General features: G+C 42.0%; 1 protein-coding gene across 1 annotated transcript in view; it reads right to left on the bottom strand.

Annotated features, from left to right (window-relative positions):
- LOC138651998 (uncharacterized) overlaps nt 1-16,928 on the bottom strand; it is a 119,302-nt gene extending 102,374 nt beyond the window's left edge. The window contains exon 1 of the mRNA XM_069742713.1: nt 16,882-16,928. The gene's annotated coding sequence lies outside the window, so the exon portion shown is untranslated. The remainder of the gene's footprint in view (nt 1-16,881) is intronic.
- Nucleotides 16,929-17,607: the final 679 nt, after the last annotated feature.

Here is a 17,607-nt window from a genome sequence, read left to right as displayed (position 1 = left end):
ATGTGGGAACTCTGCTGACCGCAAGCCCTAATCCTATCACACACACTAGAAATAGCCGTGGAGCGCTCCTGACCAGACCTAGGCGCCTCGTCACAGCCTAAGGGCTATCTAGCCCTAGAGAAGGAAAATAAAGCCTACCTTGCCTCAGAGAAATTCCCCAAAGGTACAGGAAGCCCCCCACATATATTGACTGTGAGTAAAGATGAAAGTCACAAACGCAGAAATGAAACAGGTTCAGCAAAGGGAGGCCAGACTCACTAAATAGACAGAGGATAGGAAAGGTAACTTTGCGATCAGCACAAAAACCTACAAAGACCACGCAGAGTGTGCAAAAAAAGACCTCCGCACCGACTCACGATGCGGAGGGGCCACTCTGCATCCCAGAGCTTCCAGCTAGCAAGACAAAATCATGAAAACCAGCTGGACAAGAAAACAGAGAACAAAATAAGATTATAAGGAACTTAGCTTCTGCAGGAGAAGGCAGGTCACCAGAGAGATCCAGGAGCGAACTGAAGCAATGCAAAAACATTGACAGCTGGCCTAGAGAAACGATCTGAGAGGAGTTAAATAGAACAGCCAACCAAAGGATAAACCACGTCACCTGTGTAAGGAACCTCAGAAGCGGCAGCTTCACTCATAGCCACCAGAGGGAGCCCATAGACGGAACTCGCCGAAGTACCATTCACAAGCACAGGAGGGAGCTTGACAACAGAATTCACAACAGTACCCCCCACCCCCCCTTGAGGAGGGGTCACCGAACCCTCACCAGAGCCCCCAGGCCGACCAGGATGAACCAAATGAAAGGCACGAACAAGATCGGCAGCATGAACATCAGAGGCAAAAACCCAGGAATTATCTTCCTGACCATAACCCTTCCACTTGACCAGGTACTAAAGTTTCCGTCTCGAAACACGAGAATCCAATATCTTCTCCACCACATACTCCAACTCCCCCTCGACCAACACCGGGGCAGGAGGATCAACGGAGGGAACCATAGGTGCCACGTATCTCCGCAACAACGACCTATGGAACACATTATGGATGGCAAAAGAAGCTGGAAGGTCCAAACGAAATGACACAGGATTAAGAACTTCAGAAATCTTATATGGCCCAATGAACCGAGGCTTAAACTTAGGAGAGGAAACCTTCATAGGAACGTGACGAGATGACAACCAAACCAAATCCCCAACACGAAGTCGGGGACCAACACAACGCCGGCAGTTAGCGAAACGTTGAGCCTTCTCCTGGGACAATGTCAAATTATCCACCACATGAGTCCAAATCTGCTGCAACCTTTCCACCACCGCATCCACACCAGGACAGTCCGAAGGCTCAACCTGCCCTGAAGAGAAACGAGGATGGAAACCAGAATTACAGAAAAACGGAGAAACTAAAGTAGCCGAGCTGGCCCGATTATTAAGGGTGAACTCAGCCAAAGGCAAGAAGGACACCCAATCATCCTGATCAGCAGAGACAAAGCATCTCAGATATGTCTCCAAAGTCTGATTAGTTTGTTCGGTTTGGCCATTAGTCTGAGGATGGAAAGCCGAAGAAAAAGACAAATCAATGCCCACCTTAGCGCAAAAGGACCGCCAAAACCTCGAAACAAACTGGGAACCCCTGTCCGAGACGATGTTCTCTGGAATGCCATGCAAACGAACCACTTGCTGGAAAAACAATGGCACCAAATCAGAGGAGGAAGGCAATTTAGGTAAGGGTACCAAATGGACCATCTTAGAGAAGCGATCACAAACCACCCAAATGACCGACATCCTTTGAGAAACAGGGAGATCAGAAATAAAATCCATGGAAATATGCGTCCAGGGCCTCTTCGGGATCGGCAAGGGCAAAAGCAACCCACTGGCACGAGAACAGCAGGGCTTAGCCCGAGCACAAGTCCCACAGGACTGCACATAAGAACTCACATCCCGTGACAAAGAAGGCCACCAAAAGGATCTAGCCACCAAATCTCTGGTACCAAAGATTCCAGGATGACCAGCCAACACTGAACAATGAATCTCAGAGATAACTCTACTAGTCCATCTATCAGGGACAAACAGTTTCTCCGTAGGACAACGGTCCGGTCTATCAGCCTGAAACTTTTGCAGCACACGCCGCAAATCAGGGGAAATGGCAGACAAAATTACCCCTTCTTTAAGAATACCCGTCGGCTCCGGAACACCTGGAGAGTCAGGCACAAAACTCCTTGACAGGGCGTCAGCCTTCACATTCTTAGATCCCGGAAGGTATGAAACCACAAAATCAAAACGGGAGAAAAAGAGCGACCATCGAGCCTGTCTAGGATTCAACCGTTTGGCAGACTCGAGATAAGTTAAATTCTTGTGATCAGTCAAGACCACCACGCGATGTTTAGCTCCTTCAAGCCAGTGTCGCCACTCCTCGAATGCCCACTTCATGGCCAACAACTGCCGATTGCCCACATCATAATTGCGCTCAGCAGGCAAGAATTTTCTAGAAAAGAAGGCACAGGGTTTCATCACCGAGCCATCAGAACTTCTTTGCGACAACACATCCCCTGCTCCAATTTTAGAAGCATCAACCTCAACCTGAAAAGGGAGCGAAACATCTGGCTGGCACAAAACAGGGGCAGAAGCAAAATGTCGCTTCAACTCCTGAAAAGCCTCTACAGCTGCAGAGGACCAATTGACCACATCAGCACCTTTCTTGGTCAAATCAGTCAACGGTTTAGCAATACTGGAAAAATTAGCGATGAAGCGACGATAAAAATTAGCAAAGCCCAGAAACTTCTGCAAGCTCTTCACAGATGTCGGCTGAGTCCAATCGTAAATGGCCTGAACTTTAACAGGGTCCATCTCGATAGTAGAAGGGGAAAAAATGAAACCCAAAAATGAAACCTTCTGAACTCCAAAGAGACACTTTGACCCCTTCACAAACAAGGAATTTGCACGAAGGACCTGGAACACCATTCTGACCTGCTTCACATGAGACTCCCAATCATCCGAAAAGACCAAAATGTCATCCAAATATACAATCATGAATCTATCCAGGTACTCTCGGAAGATGTCATGCATAAAGGACTGAAACACAGATGGAGCATTAGAAAGCCCGAATGGCATAACCAGGTACTCAAAATGGCCCTCGGGTGTATTAAATGCCGTTTTCCATTCATCACCCTGTTTAATTTGCACAAGATTATACGCACCACGCAGAACTATCTTGGTGAACCAACTAGCCCCCTTAATCCGAGCAAATAAATCAGACAGCAGTGGTAAAGAATACTGAAATTTGACTGTGATCTTATTAAGAAGGCGGTAATCAATACAAGGTCTCAAAGAACCATCCTGGCCACAAAAAAGAACCCTGCTCCCAACGGTGATGACGACGGACGAATATGACCCTTCTCCAAGGATTCCTTTATATAACTCCGCATAGCGGCGTGCTCTGGCACAGATAAATTAAACAGACGGCCCTTAGGAAACTTACTACCAGGAATCAAATTAATAGCACAGTCGCAATCCCTATGAGGAGGTAAGGCACCGGATTTGGGCTCTTCAAATACATCCTGGTAATCTGATAAAAACTCAGGGACTTCAGAAGGAGTTGAAGGTGAAATTGACAGCAATGGAACATCACCATGTACCCCCTGACAACCCCAGCTGGACACCGACATAGATTTCCAATCCAACACTGGATTATGGACCTGTAGCCATGGCAACCCCAAAACGACCACATCATGCAGATTATGCAAGACCAAAAAGCGAATATCCTCCTGATGTGCAGGAGCCATGCACTTGGTCAATTGAGTCCAGTACTGAGGCTTATTCTTGGCCAAAGGCGTAGCATCAATTCCTCTCAATGGAATAGGATACTGCAAGGGCTCCAAGAAAAAACCACAGCGCCTGGCAAACTCCAAGTCCATCAAATTCAGGGCAGCGCCTGAATCCACAAATGCCATTACAGAAAAGGACGACAGAGAGCAAATCAGAGTAACGGACAAAAGAAATTTAGACTGTACCGTACCAATGGTGGCAGACCTAGCGAACCGCTTAGTGCGCTTAGGACAATCGGAGATAGCATGAGTGGATTCACCACAGTAAAAACACAGCCCATTCCGACGTCTGTGTTCCTGCCGTTCAGCTCTGGTTAAAGTCCTATCACACTGCATAGGCTCTGGCCTATGCTCAGAGAACACCGCCAGATGGTGCACAGCTTTGCGCTCACGCATGCGCCGATCGATCTGAATGGCCAAAGACATAGACTCATTCAGACCTTCAGGTGTGGAAAATCCCACCATGACATCCTTAAGGGCTTCAGAAAGACCCTTTCTGAATATTGCCGCCAGGGCACATTCATTCCACTGAGTAAGCACTGACCACTTTCTAAACCTCCGACAGTACACCTCCGCTTCATCCTGACCCTGACAAAAAGCCAGCAAGATTTTCTCTGCCTGATCCACTGAATTTGGTTCATCATAAAGCAATCCAAGCGCCAGAAAAAACGCATCAACATCACGCAATACCGGATCTCCTGGCACAAGGGAAAATGCCCAGTCTTGAGGGTCACCATGTAACAAAGTAATAATGATTTTTACCTGTTGAGCGGGGTCACCAGAGGAGCGGGGTTTCAAAGCTAGAAACAGTTTACAATTATTTTTGAAATTCAAGAACCTAGATCTATTCCCAGAAAATAAGTCAGGAATAGGAATTCTAGGCTCTAACATAGGATTCTGAACCACAAAATCTTGAATGTTTTGTACTCTTGCAGTGAGATGATCCACACAAGAGGACAAACCTTGAATGTCCATAACTACACCTGTGTCCTGAACCACCCAAAGGTCTAGGAGATAAGAAAGACAAAACACAGTGCAAAGAAAAAAAAATGGTCTCAGAAGTTCTCTTATCCCTCTATTGAGATGCATTAATACTTACGGGCCAGCTGTACTGTTATGACCTGGTGGTTAGGAGCACCCGGAATGACCTGATAGTTAAACCACATACAGGAAGAACTCTGGGATGTGGGAACTCTGCTGACCGCAAGCCCTAATCCTATCACACACACTAGAAATAGCCGTGAAGCGCTCCTGACCAGACCTAGGCGCCTCGTCACAGCCTAAGGGCTATCTAGCCCTAGAGAAGGAAAATAAAGCCTACCTTGCCTCAGAGAAATTCCCCAAAGGTAAAGGAAGCCCCCCACATATATTGACTGTGAGTAAAGATGAAAGTCACAAACGCAGAAATGAAACAGGTTCAGCAAAGGGAGGCCAGACTCACTAAATAGACAGAGGATAGGAAAGGTAACTTTGCGATCAGCACAAAAACCTACAAAGACCACGCAGAGTGTGCAAAAAAAGACCTTTGCACCGACTCACGGTGCGGAGGGGCCACTCTGCATCCCAGAGCTTCCAGCTAGCAAGACAAAATCATGAAAACCAGCTGGACAAGAAAACAGAGAACAAAATAAGACTATAAGGAACTTAGCTTCTGCAGGAGAAGGCAGGTCACCAGAGAGATCCAGGAGCGAACTCAACGAATGCAAAAACATTGACAGCTGGCCTAGAGTAACGATCTGAGAGGAGTTAAATAGAACAGCCAACCAAAGGATAAACCACGTCACCTGTGTAAGGAACCTCAGAAGCCGCAGCTTCACTCATAGCCACCAGAGGGAGCCCATAGACGGAACTCGCCGAAGTACCATTCACGAGCACAGGAGGGAGCTTGACAACAGAATTCACAACACTTCCCTCTGTACCTGTCTTTCATTGTTAGTTTTTTTTACTGTAAGTGATATTTGTATTTTGATGTAACCCCGTCTCATGTACAGCACCATGGAGTTAATGGTGCTATATAAATAAATAATAATTCCTTTTGTACATTTAAAATCTAGGACTGCACGTATTCAGATTATAAATCCAAAATGCTTCGTGAGTAAGTAGATGTCTCCAAACACCCCCACCTTGAAATGCCATGTTAACCCTTTCTATGCCAAATAACTGAATGATTGATGTATGCTGATGGTGCTTGCTGGATATAGGGTCTGGAAACGAGACATCGCATAAAGAGAATTAGACATATTACTGAACTCAGAAAAGTCTTTACACTTGTGTACCTTTAGTTTTATTAAGATGGATATACTTTTATTTTTTCTTCTCTACATTTTGTCCTATGTAATCCATGCTTCAACATGGCTAAACTTTTGGTGAGCTGGTTTTATGATTGACTCTGTAAAAACTTCTCTGAAAGAACATGTTAATACAGTCATGGCTGATAGTGTTGGCACCCTTGAAATTGTTGAAAACATTTCTCAAGGAAGATTATTGCAATTATACATGCTTTGCTATACACATTACTATTTCCTTTGGGTGTATTGGAGCAACACAAAAAAAAACTGAGGAAAAAGGCAAATTGGACAAAACTTCTCGCAAAACCCCAAAAATGAGCTGCATAAAATTGTTGGAACCTTTCCAAAATAGTGGGTGAGCAACTTTATTTCAAGCAAGTGATGTTCGTTCACACTTACCTGTGGCAAATAACAGGTATGGGCAATATGAAAATAATAGAAAGAGGAAATGATCCAGCTTCCAATTCAATTCAAGGTATGTAGGCAATGTCTTACTTTTATTTTTAAATTACTTAATATAAAAAGGCATACAGCACACTCCATATGCTGGCAGGTGTGAGTTTCTATGATAATAACCACATGCGTTTCGAGTTTGACATGGACTCTTAGACTTGGTATGAAAGTCACACCTAAAACTAGATAAAAGGGGAGAAGTTAATTCAGTCTTTGCATTTTGGGTCTGTGTGTCACACTAAGCATGGAGAACAGAAAGAGAAGAGAACTGTCTAAGGACTTCAAAGCCAATATTGTTGAAAAATATAAACAATCTGAAGGGTACAAGTCCTTCTTCAGAAATCTTGATGTTCCTTTGTGCACAAAATAATAGACATTTACATCCCATGGCACTGTAGCTAATATCTGTGGACATGGATGGCAGAGAAAAATTGATAAAAGGTTGCAACACAGGACAGTCTGGATGGTGGATAAGCAGCCACAATAAAGTTCCAAAGAAATTCAAACTATCCTGCAGGCTCAGGGTCCATCTGTATAAGCGTAGACTATCTGTCAAGATTTCAATGAAATGAAACTGCTGACACAGAGATATAAAAAACTTAGACTGCAGTTTGTCAAAATGTACTTTAGGAGGCTAACATCCTTTTGGGAAAGTGTCTTGTTTTGCTGCCTCTGGCACTGTCGGCCTTGACTGTGTGCAACACATCATGAAATCTGAAGATTACCAAAGGATTTGGGGCCACGATGTTTTGCCCAATGTCAGAAAGCTGGGTTTGCATAATAGGTCATGGGGTTTCCAGCAGAACAATGACTTCAAACATACTTCAAGAAGCACCCAGAAATGGATGAAAACAAAACAGTAAAGAGTTCTGTAGTGGCCAGCAACGAGTCAACGATCTAAATACCATTGAACTCCTGTGGAAAAATCTTAAAATTGTTGTTGGGAGAAAGCGTCCTTCAACTATGAAAAACTTGGAGCAGGTTGCAAAAAAAGAGTGGTTCAAAAGAGGTGTAAGAAGCTTTCTGAGTGTTATGGGAAGTGATTGATTGCAGTTATTTATTCCAAAGATTGTGAAGCCAAATACTAAGTATAGGTTGTCAATAATTTTGGCTGGCCCATTTTGGGGGTTTTATGTGTAATTATGTCCAATTTTCTTTAAGCTTTTTTTGTGTTATTCCAATACACACAAAGGAAAAAAAACATGTATAATAAAACATGTATACTTGCAATAATTTTCTGGGAGAAAGACTTTATTTTATGCAACAATTTCATTGGTGCCAACACTTTTGGCCATGACTGTATCTAAGAATGTGATATTTCTTTGCACTACATTGAATCATCTGTATCCAAAATGGAAGATATCATTACTACTAGAAAAATAAACAAATGTAAATGTAATAATAATGATTATAAAATGAAACAGGTATATGAATGGGGTAGTTAGGAATATCTAGCACATATGCGCCGCTCATTTCCAGCAGCGTCACTGCTGCTGGGGTGGAGGGCATGGGAGACCTGACCGGATAGCTTTAATCATTCTTTTACTTTCAAAACAAGTAATCTATATTTCTTTCTAACCTAGTCCAGATCTGATTGAATGAATCACCAAAAGGTGGTTGAAAGTGAGTTAAAAAATGTACATACATCTGCTATATTAACTCCTAAACACTCCAACAATTCATCTAAATAATGTGTAGCCTTAAATGATATTCTTATAAAAATGTCTGACAATTGTGGCGTTGTTGTCGTTATGGATGCTGAAGTATACAATGCATAGATATTCACAATGCTTTTGGATAATACTGCTTTTATTAAACTACCTTCTAATCCTATGTCCCCATATCTGAAAGAAACACGCCATATAATGTATGAAGGTTTTTCTTTGGGGAGTCCTCACAGGGAAACAAAAGGATTATCTTACTGTGGAACATTCATCATTGCCTATATTACATGGTCTCCCCAAAATTCATAAAGCCTGTTACTGAACTTCTTGGGGAATTACTGGACTTGTTATTGCAACCACTTGTCAAGAGATCCTCTGGATTTCTTAAGTACTATGGAGATATATTGGAACAATTGACATGTTTATTTTGGTTTCCCAATTATGCATAGCTTAGTTGTGACATATCTTTGTATACTTGTATAGCCTATGATGTTGCTATTGAAGTTTCATTTATCTCATTATCGTGACTTTACTACTGATTTATTTTCCTATATACTATCTAACACTCATTTTTTGATGACCCACAACTTTTTTGCTTTTGATCCAGATTTCTTTTTGCAATGTAGGGGCATTTCTATGGGCTCAAAGTACTCACCTTCCCTCACTAAATTGGTAATGTCCTAATGGGAATTAAACTATTTATATGTTTCCACAAACCCTTTTCTTGCTAACTTTTTCTGGTATCTCAGATATAGTGAGGACCTGCTCTTTATCTGGAGAGGCGATATAGCTGCTGTTCCCGAAATTACAGATTACATTAATGATGGTCACTATATTCTTTCATTCATGTTTAATTTTCATACTATTTGCATTTCTTTTTAGGATCTTAGATTAAATGGTTTGAACACAAAGATTGTAATGTCAACTTATTCTAAACCATTATCTGGCTATGCCATCTTATATGCATCTTGTAACACTATCAAGGCCATCCCTGCTTAGGGTTGGGGATTGCAGAAAATAAAATATAAATTAAAGTGCAATCGCAACTGGTCAACCCTGCAGATATGTAACCTGCGGCTAGTGTGAACAATGACGGAACCAAGCAGCGGGCGTTTACCCTAGACACACTGAGTTAATGCCACACAGTGTATTTGGAACATGGAGTAAGAAGCTCAGTTAGTTCACCGCGAGGTACTACATTTAGAACTCAAAGTGCTAAATCCTGCTCAAGACACAGGGATGTAAGCACATGGATTTGACGTGTTCTATAACTAAACTGTGTCAATAGCATGCATGAATGAAGCAGATGCAAAGCCTAGCAGCTAGTTACCCCAGTCCTGACACTATTGAACCTGTGCCTAACCAGCACCCAAAGCATGTAGCCGACTAGATACTCTGTCATAGAGCCAAGGGAAGAAAACCGCATGAATGTGCAGACAGAGAGGTAGAGTATCCATCCATACACACCAAACATAAATGACACTAGCACCCCCGCGGGTGCTGCTGAGAACCTTTTAAAAGCTAGGCTCCACCCCAAACACTCATGCCCAGTCGGTAGAGGCATCAACCATGGACTAATCAGGTACTGCCACATCACCAGAACAGCTAACATCTGACCACCAATGAGAAGATGCCACATAATGGACATGCTCAGAAAGGTGGTCTCTGGACTTAAACGCCTGAGCAAAGGGCTGCACCAGAATATAACTGGTTACCATAGACTTGGCTGGAGAGCCAGCAGCAACCAAGCATATACCACGAGCCTGAGCAAGATGCTGGGACCGACGTCTGTGCTGAGCAGAACCCGCCTCGGCCGGACCTGAGCAGATAATCCTGACGCCTAACACCCCCTTCTGGGATTTTACCAGAATCAGGCCTAATTGCAGTGACATCAATAACTTGATGATGAGTATCTGGATTCTAATAAAAAATTTAGGAAAATGGGCTATTCATCATGGATCTTAAATAGAACCACAACAGTTGTGCAAGAAAAAAATCTCAATCATTAATTCTAGACATAATGGTAAAACATCCACAAATATCAAACTGGACAAAACAAATAATAACATACAAACATTTTTAATAGAAATAACATTGGGGCATGTTTAAAAACCATAAACAACACTAAGGCAGATTCTAAATTATATACTGTAACTTTCACTAAAAAATGACAAGTTTAGAGTTGATGCAATGTAAAAATGCAATGTAGATAAAATATTCCTCAATGTATGAAAAATAATACTCTACCAATTAGTTGAATGCACTGAATCAAAAACCAAAGTGCAAATACTAAGTAGCAAAGAATTACAAACAAGGAAACACAATAATCTTACCAACCAGGCTTAAATATAATGGTGGTTGACCAAGGTGTTGAACTCCTAGAAGTATACCTTTAAACATTTTTATGAATGTATTTGATCAAATCAGCTATTACTATAAACAGGAACTTAGGTGTAGTGTGACATCCATGCTGGAACCTGTCCCCTATGTGTTCACTTTGATTTTGCGGGTGACAAAACTTGACAATAAGGTAACCTTTTTTTACTTCTTGGACTTGTGGTTCAGTCCAGGCTGTAAACTTTGGGGTTTATTAAGGCTAGTTAAGGTACCTTTACACTCAGCAACTTTACAACGAGAACGACAGCGATCCGTGACATTGCAGCGTCCTGGATAGCGATCTCGTTGTGTTTGACACGCAGCAGTGATCAGGATCCCGCTGTGCCATCGCTGGTCGGGGCAGAAAGGCCAGAACTGTATTTGGTCGTCAGGTCGGCGTGTATCGTCATGTTTGACAGCAAAAGCAACGATGCCAGCAATGTTTTTACATGGAGCTAACAACCAGCGAGATTGATAAGTGAGTCGCCGTTACGTCACTGGATCGCTCCTGCATCGTTCTGGTGTTGCTGTGTTTGACGTCTCTACAGCGACCTAAACAGCGACGCTCCAGCGATCGGCTCGTTGTCTATATCACTGCAGCGTCGCTGAGTGTGACGGTACCTTTAGCCTTTCTCCCTGCTGTCAACTCTGGGCAGCCCTGCTCTCTATTTATACTCCATAGAGTCAGTTTTCAGTGTCATATGGTGCCATTGTAGTGAATACTACTCTGGTTATCTGAAGTCAGTCTTCTCCTGATTTGCCAATCAAATCAGGAGAAGACTGACTTCAGATAACCAGAGTAGTATTCACTACAATGGCACCATATGACACTGAAAACTGACTCTATGGAGTATAAATAGAGAGCAGCGCTGCCCAGAGTTGACAGCAGGGAGAAAAACTAACTAGTCTTAATTAACCCCAAAGTTTCTCATATTGAAAAAATGGGGTGACAGGTTCCCTTTAACTTGTTTTGACCTAGGCCCATTTTTTGACAATTCTCCTGCTCAAAAATTCTACCTCTGACTTTGACCTCCTGCAAATGATCTTGCATGATGAACCTACTTGCCACTCGCTTGCTCCACATGCCAGAAAACATCTTCATGCTTCAACATTGAAGCCCCTATATAAGTCCAGATCCCTGTACATGGGTTAAAGGATGAAAGGGGGAACCCCTGTGATATGGTAGATGGAGTGGCTTGTGCTAAGCTTGTACATGGAAACCCTATTAACAGATGCCAATCTTCCTTGAATAGTGGTCATGTAACATGAAGAAGCTTAGCTTTTTTGAAACGCTGACTAATAGTATTTTTTCTTTAAAATGGGAGCAAAATATTAATGCAACTTAGGCTACTGTTATTTTATAGGGTGTCAGTGCATTTACAAGTAAACTGAATAATGTACAGCTAGCTGAATCACAGAGCTATGAATCTAAGAAAATTTTTGACTTTAAACTATAAAATCATGAAACCAAAGGAATTCATTTGCAATAAAAATACATTAACAGGCAGCGCTTTGCAGACTTCTTCATTTTTTGCAACAATTCATGCTGGCGACAACTTATTCCTTGAGTACTGATTTGCCTTGATGAGAATATTTCTGTAGTAGATTATATATAAAGTGAGCACAAGACAACTTTATTTTACAGTATAATAAAATGCTTTCCTGTATAAATGTCCTTTGGGAAATTATAAAATAATGTTACCTACATAACTAATTTTCTTTCTCTGAAATCACGATTCCCACAACACACTTACAGCTATTGAAAATATTGTTCAACATCACCATTTCCATCTTAATATCTTTGTAAATCATTGCAATGTTACACTTTGTCAGAAAAACATGTCATGCCTAAGGGATTGTGTACTGTATTTCTTTCCAATGAACTAGTTTGGGATTGAAATGAGTATCTGCTATGTATTGCCACTTACGTTTTTAGCTTTTATAAAATCGAGCATTCCTTTCTTTAATATTTAAAGAAAAATGGAACCAATGTAAAAGGCAAAATAAAATTGATGCAAACTTTAAGAGATCGAACATTTTCAAAATATAATTGACCCAAAATGTTCATAAATGTTTCACAGTTTTGAAATGATATACAAACACAAAAAAAGTTGGCTTAAAATAACGATCATGCACCCAGTTATATTATCTGTTCAACTTGTATGAAATCACAAACTATATAATTACATGCACACCTACTGTACTTATTAATGCCTGAAATTTCAATAGGAAGCTGAATTCCTTTGGTCCCCCATGTCACTTTCTGAACACTGTTCTGCAATGTACATGCTACCTTACACATAAACTGAGACAAGGTTTATTAAAGGGGTTGTTCTCTACTTGGACAACCCCTTCTCATTGCGCATGTTTGGTTTTGTTAATAGAAAAACACCTACACTAACCTCTGGTGCTGGCGCCATTCCAGCGGTGTTGGCACTCGTATTCCCGGGCCTCTCATTGAGTTGGCATGTTATGTAAACCCTGTGCTCAATTGGCACTGCACTGGCATCACTGTAGTTGACTTCAGACAAATAAAACATCAAGAGGAAGTCACAGAGCAGTCCTTGACTTCCTGTTGATGGGCGGCACGGTGGCATAGTGGTTAGCACAGCAACCTTGCAGCGCTGGAGTCCTGGGTTCAAACCCCACCAAGGACAACATCTGCAAAGAGTTCTCTCCGTGTTTGCGTGGGTTTCCTCCAGGTACTCCGGTTTCCTCCCACATTCCAAAGACATACTGATAGGGAATTTAGATTGTGAGCCCCATCGGGGACAGTGACGATAGTGTGTGCAAAATGTAAAGCGCTGCGGAATATGTTAGCGCTATATAAAAAATAAAGATTATTATTACTATTTTCAATGCATCCGAAGGTGTGGGTAGTGAATCCAATGCTGATTGGATGCAGGACATATGTGACGTAACAAACTCAAGTGAGCCCCTGGAACAGAAGTGCTGACACCGCTGGAAAGGTGCTGTTGTCACTGGAGGTGAGTATAGGTACAGTATGTTTATTTTAATGGGACCAAACATAAGGAATGAGAAAAGGTTATCTTAGTAGTGAACAACCATTTTAAAGGTAGTAGAGGTTACATTATTTAGTATTTCAGGTAAAATATTCTCAGACTAGCGGTGGATACCGTGTCAGGAGGCAGTGCCCCTCACCCCAAACACCGGCGCTTTCAGGTAACATCCACTCACCCACTGTTACTACATTTTGGCCTGCTGCCACTCCTTTGATCTATATGGCGCCTTTATCCCCCATTTCTATAGCTTGTGGGTGCTACATCCTGATGTGCGGCCATTGCCCCACCATTACAGCACTCTAAGGTACCTACTTTTTCCCTTATTTATGTCACACATATATATGGCCTCTAGCTTTCAGATACCCTTTGCAGGTTCTGATCTATACCCTTTATTCTCTGCCTCACAGCTCTATTTTACCTCCATTCTCTATAACGCAAGCTGTGGTGGCGCTTTTTGTAAGTACCTTTTTTACATATGCCCTCTTTCTCCTCTCTCCCCCCTGCCCCATTTACCGATTGTCTTCTTTCTGCATTTTATTAGGCACATTCTGTGCATCTTTGCTCTTTCTGAACCCAGCCCTACGGGCTTCTAACGGCACGGTACGTTTTTTGTTCCCTTTTTGCTTTCTTCTCTCTATATCAGTCCTCACAACAACTCACTATCACCTCATTTGGCACTGAGCGGAGCTATTTGCTATATATCCACTGCCTTCATATATTTACTCAGATATGATCGTTTATGATGACCTCATTGTTATCGGCTTTATATGTTTATATGATATTTTGTTTTTTTGTCATTTGTATATTCTTTCGTTGTTTTGTACTGGTTGTACTCTTTATTTTGTTTATTTTGTTATGACTTTGTTGTTTCTGATGAAAGTCCTTATGGACTGAAACGTTTCAAGTGCTACAAATAAATCAAATCTTTCGCCGCTTAAGTTGAGTGCTAGACTTCTTTCTATTTGGGCGTATAAGATGACCCCTGTCTTATACGGAGGGCATATCCCAAATGCCATATTTTATATGGAAAAGTTGGGGGTCGTCTTATACGCCCATTCGTCTTATACACCAGAAAATACGGTACATTCTAGGCCTTCCGGGAAACATGAGTCCAGGACAAGGCATATAAAAGATGGGTTATATAATGTCAATATGTGGGAGTCAGCTTCTGCTGTATGTGATCCATAATTCATTTCTCGGTCCCTCAAGGAAACAGAATTATTATAGACAGAAACAGATACCGTAGATTTCTGTTATTTTTCCATTTTTATTTTATAACTGTTTTGCATATTTCAGTTTCTTGCTTTATTTTTATCCTTTTATATAATTTCTTGTACGCACTGTATTTTTATATTAAAGCTTAAAATTTTAATAAGTTTGGTTCTTGAATGCTCTAAGAATTTGTAGTCTTTCAGAGCATGTGTGGCTATTTAGATTGTGAGGTACTTGCAGATATTTCAAGGACAGGGATATTTCAGGGAGTCATCACTAGGGTTGAGCGAAACGGGGCGGCCATTTTCAGAAGTCGCCGACTTTTGGCAAGGTCGGGTTTCATGAAACCCGACCCGACCCCTGTGTGGGGTCGGCCATGAGGTCGGCGATCTTCTGAATCTGGTATCGGAATTCCAATACCGAGTTCCGATATGTTTGCAATATCGGAGATCGGTATCGGAATCCATATTTAAGTGTAAAAGAAAGAATTAAAATAAAAAATATTGCTATACTCACCCTCTGACGCGCCCTGGTACTAACCGGCAGTCTTCCTTCCTTAGAATCAGCGCTTGAAAGACCTTCGGTGACGTCGCGGCTTGTGATTGGTCGCACGACGGCCCATGTGACCGCTCACGCGACCAATCACAAGCCGCGACGTCACCGAAGGTCCTTCAAGTGCTGATTCTTAGGAAGGAAGGCTGTCGGAAGGAAGCAGGGCGCGTCCGAGGGTGAGTATATTCTTATTAGGTATATACTCACCCTCGGACGCGCCCTGCTTCTTTCCGGCAGCCTTCCATCCTTAGAATCAGCGCTTGAAGGACCTTCGGTGACGTCGCGGCTTGTGATTGGTCGCATGAGCGGTCACAGGGGCCGTTGCGCGACCAATCACAAGCCACGACGTCACCGAAGGTCCTTCAAGCGCTGATTCTAAGGAAGGAAGACTGCCGGTTAATACCAGGGCACGTCAGAGGGTGAGTATAGCAATATTTTTTATTTTAATTCTTTCTTTTACACTTAAATTTGGATCCCAGGGCCTGAAGGAGAGTTTCCGCTCCTTCAGACCCTGGGAACCATAGTAACCCATTGCAATGCATTTTGTTTCGGGTTTCGGCCGACCCCGACCCCGACTTTTTTATAGGATCGGCCGATTTCACTCGACCCAACTTTTGCGAAAGTCGGGTTTTTTACCTGGATCAGGGCATCAATGAGTTCTTGGTCAGTCTGCAGTACTATGTAGTGGTATCGTATCAGAAGAAATGATACATAATGTCCTAGTGGTTCTCAATTGGATTCTTATTTTGGAAAGTCACGCAATTAAATCAATGTCTTCATTATCCACAAACTACCTACTTATGTTAAAGCCAGGTATTGTCCTTCAGCAAGAACTATCCTAGGGGTCTTTTCATTAGAGTAAGGTCTGTAAGCATCTCTGAGGATTCACTCCAGTACTTAACAATAAAGAGGGTATTGATGGCTATCCCAATAAGGTGAGAGGGACCCTGTCGGTGTACGTTAACCATTTGTGCACTGTGTATTACACTGGAATACAATGATTTCGTTGCCAATGATGTCTGAAAGGTTTTATATTAAGTTTATGGTGCTGACTAAGAATATGACTTCGGTTTTGTCAGATTGTATCTAGTTTCTGAGATATTTAATAGTTAAATACAGTAGAATTATGGTATCAAAAAGTCCCTTTTATAGCATTCTAAGCCTACAAATTGAAATACAAAATATTTATATGAGATATTTCATTACCTAAGACACTGAAAAAGAGTCAAAAACAGATTAAAAGCTATTGCATTTGTTATCACACGCATTGGGGGAATACATAATTTTCAGGGATGAATTATCTCAAAATCTAGAGCCAATTCAGCAAAAGTGGTGGGAAAATATCCTAAATCCATTCAAAAAACCTTAGTACATAATTTTCTTTTTTTTATAGACTTGTGATATTACTTATCCATGTATAATAGTTTGTGTTAGGGATAGCGGAACGTGCCGAGTAAATATACATGCGTCCAGAGAGAAAAAAGAAAAAAGTTGGCACTCACCCAGCGATGAAAGTAGAAAAGTCCTTTATTATACCAGTATTTATACCTGGACCCGTTGAAGCACAGTCCGCGCGAAACGGCCGTCGTCCGGTTCCCTCCTCGCACCCTCTCGTTTGTACTGCAGCCCTACAGGCATGTCCGCATCCCATTGTATGGATAAATAAAGGACTTTTCTACTTTCATCGCTGGGTGAGTGCCAACTTTTTTCTTTTTTCTCTCTGGACGCCCTTATATGACTTGCTGCTTGGTTGTGCACCACTATGCGATTCTAATCCACGGTTTGTCTGCCTGCCGCATGAAACATTGATTTTTTGCAGCTTGTTTGCCTATATCAATTACCATCAATAACCACTCATCCTAGTGCCGTCATACTTTCTTTTTTTTCATTCAAGGAGTAAATATAGATGTTTATTATTATTGGTGCGTTCGTAGCCTGGGGTCCACCGTGCAGGAGGAACCTGCTGCTAGTGAATGGTGGCACTATTTGGTGGTATAAGCTAGCTCTGTTACTTCACAGAGTAGCTGTGAAAGGAAAGCACTATGCCCTTTTAGACTCACAGGAGCACAAGCTAACTGCCGAACTGCTAGCAGTTAGTAGTAATGCAAACACACAATGTGCTCACCGGAGGTACTGGTATTCTAGGGGCTTATTTCAGCCGGGTCCCTGAATACAATCACACATAACCACATTGGCGCAAAGCACATAACTTGGATTGATACTAGCGC

This window comes from Ranitomeya imitator, chromosome 1 (genome assembly GCF_032444005.1).
Source record: "Ranitomeya imitator isolate aRanImi1 chromosome 1, aRanImi1.pri, whole genome shotgun sequence".
Classification (NCBI taxonomy): Eukaryota; Metazoa; Chordata; class Amphibia; order Anura; family Dendrobatidae; genus Ranitomeya; species Ranitomeya imitator.
Note: the sequence above shows the minus strand (reverse complement) of the source record. Positions and strands in the feature narration are given on the sequence as shown.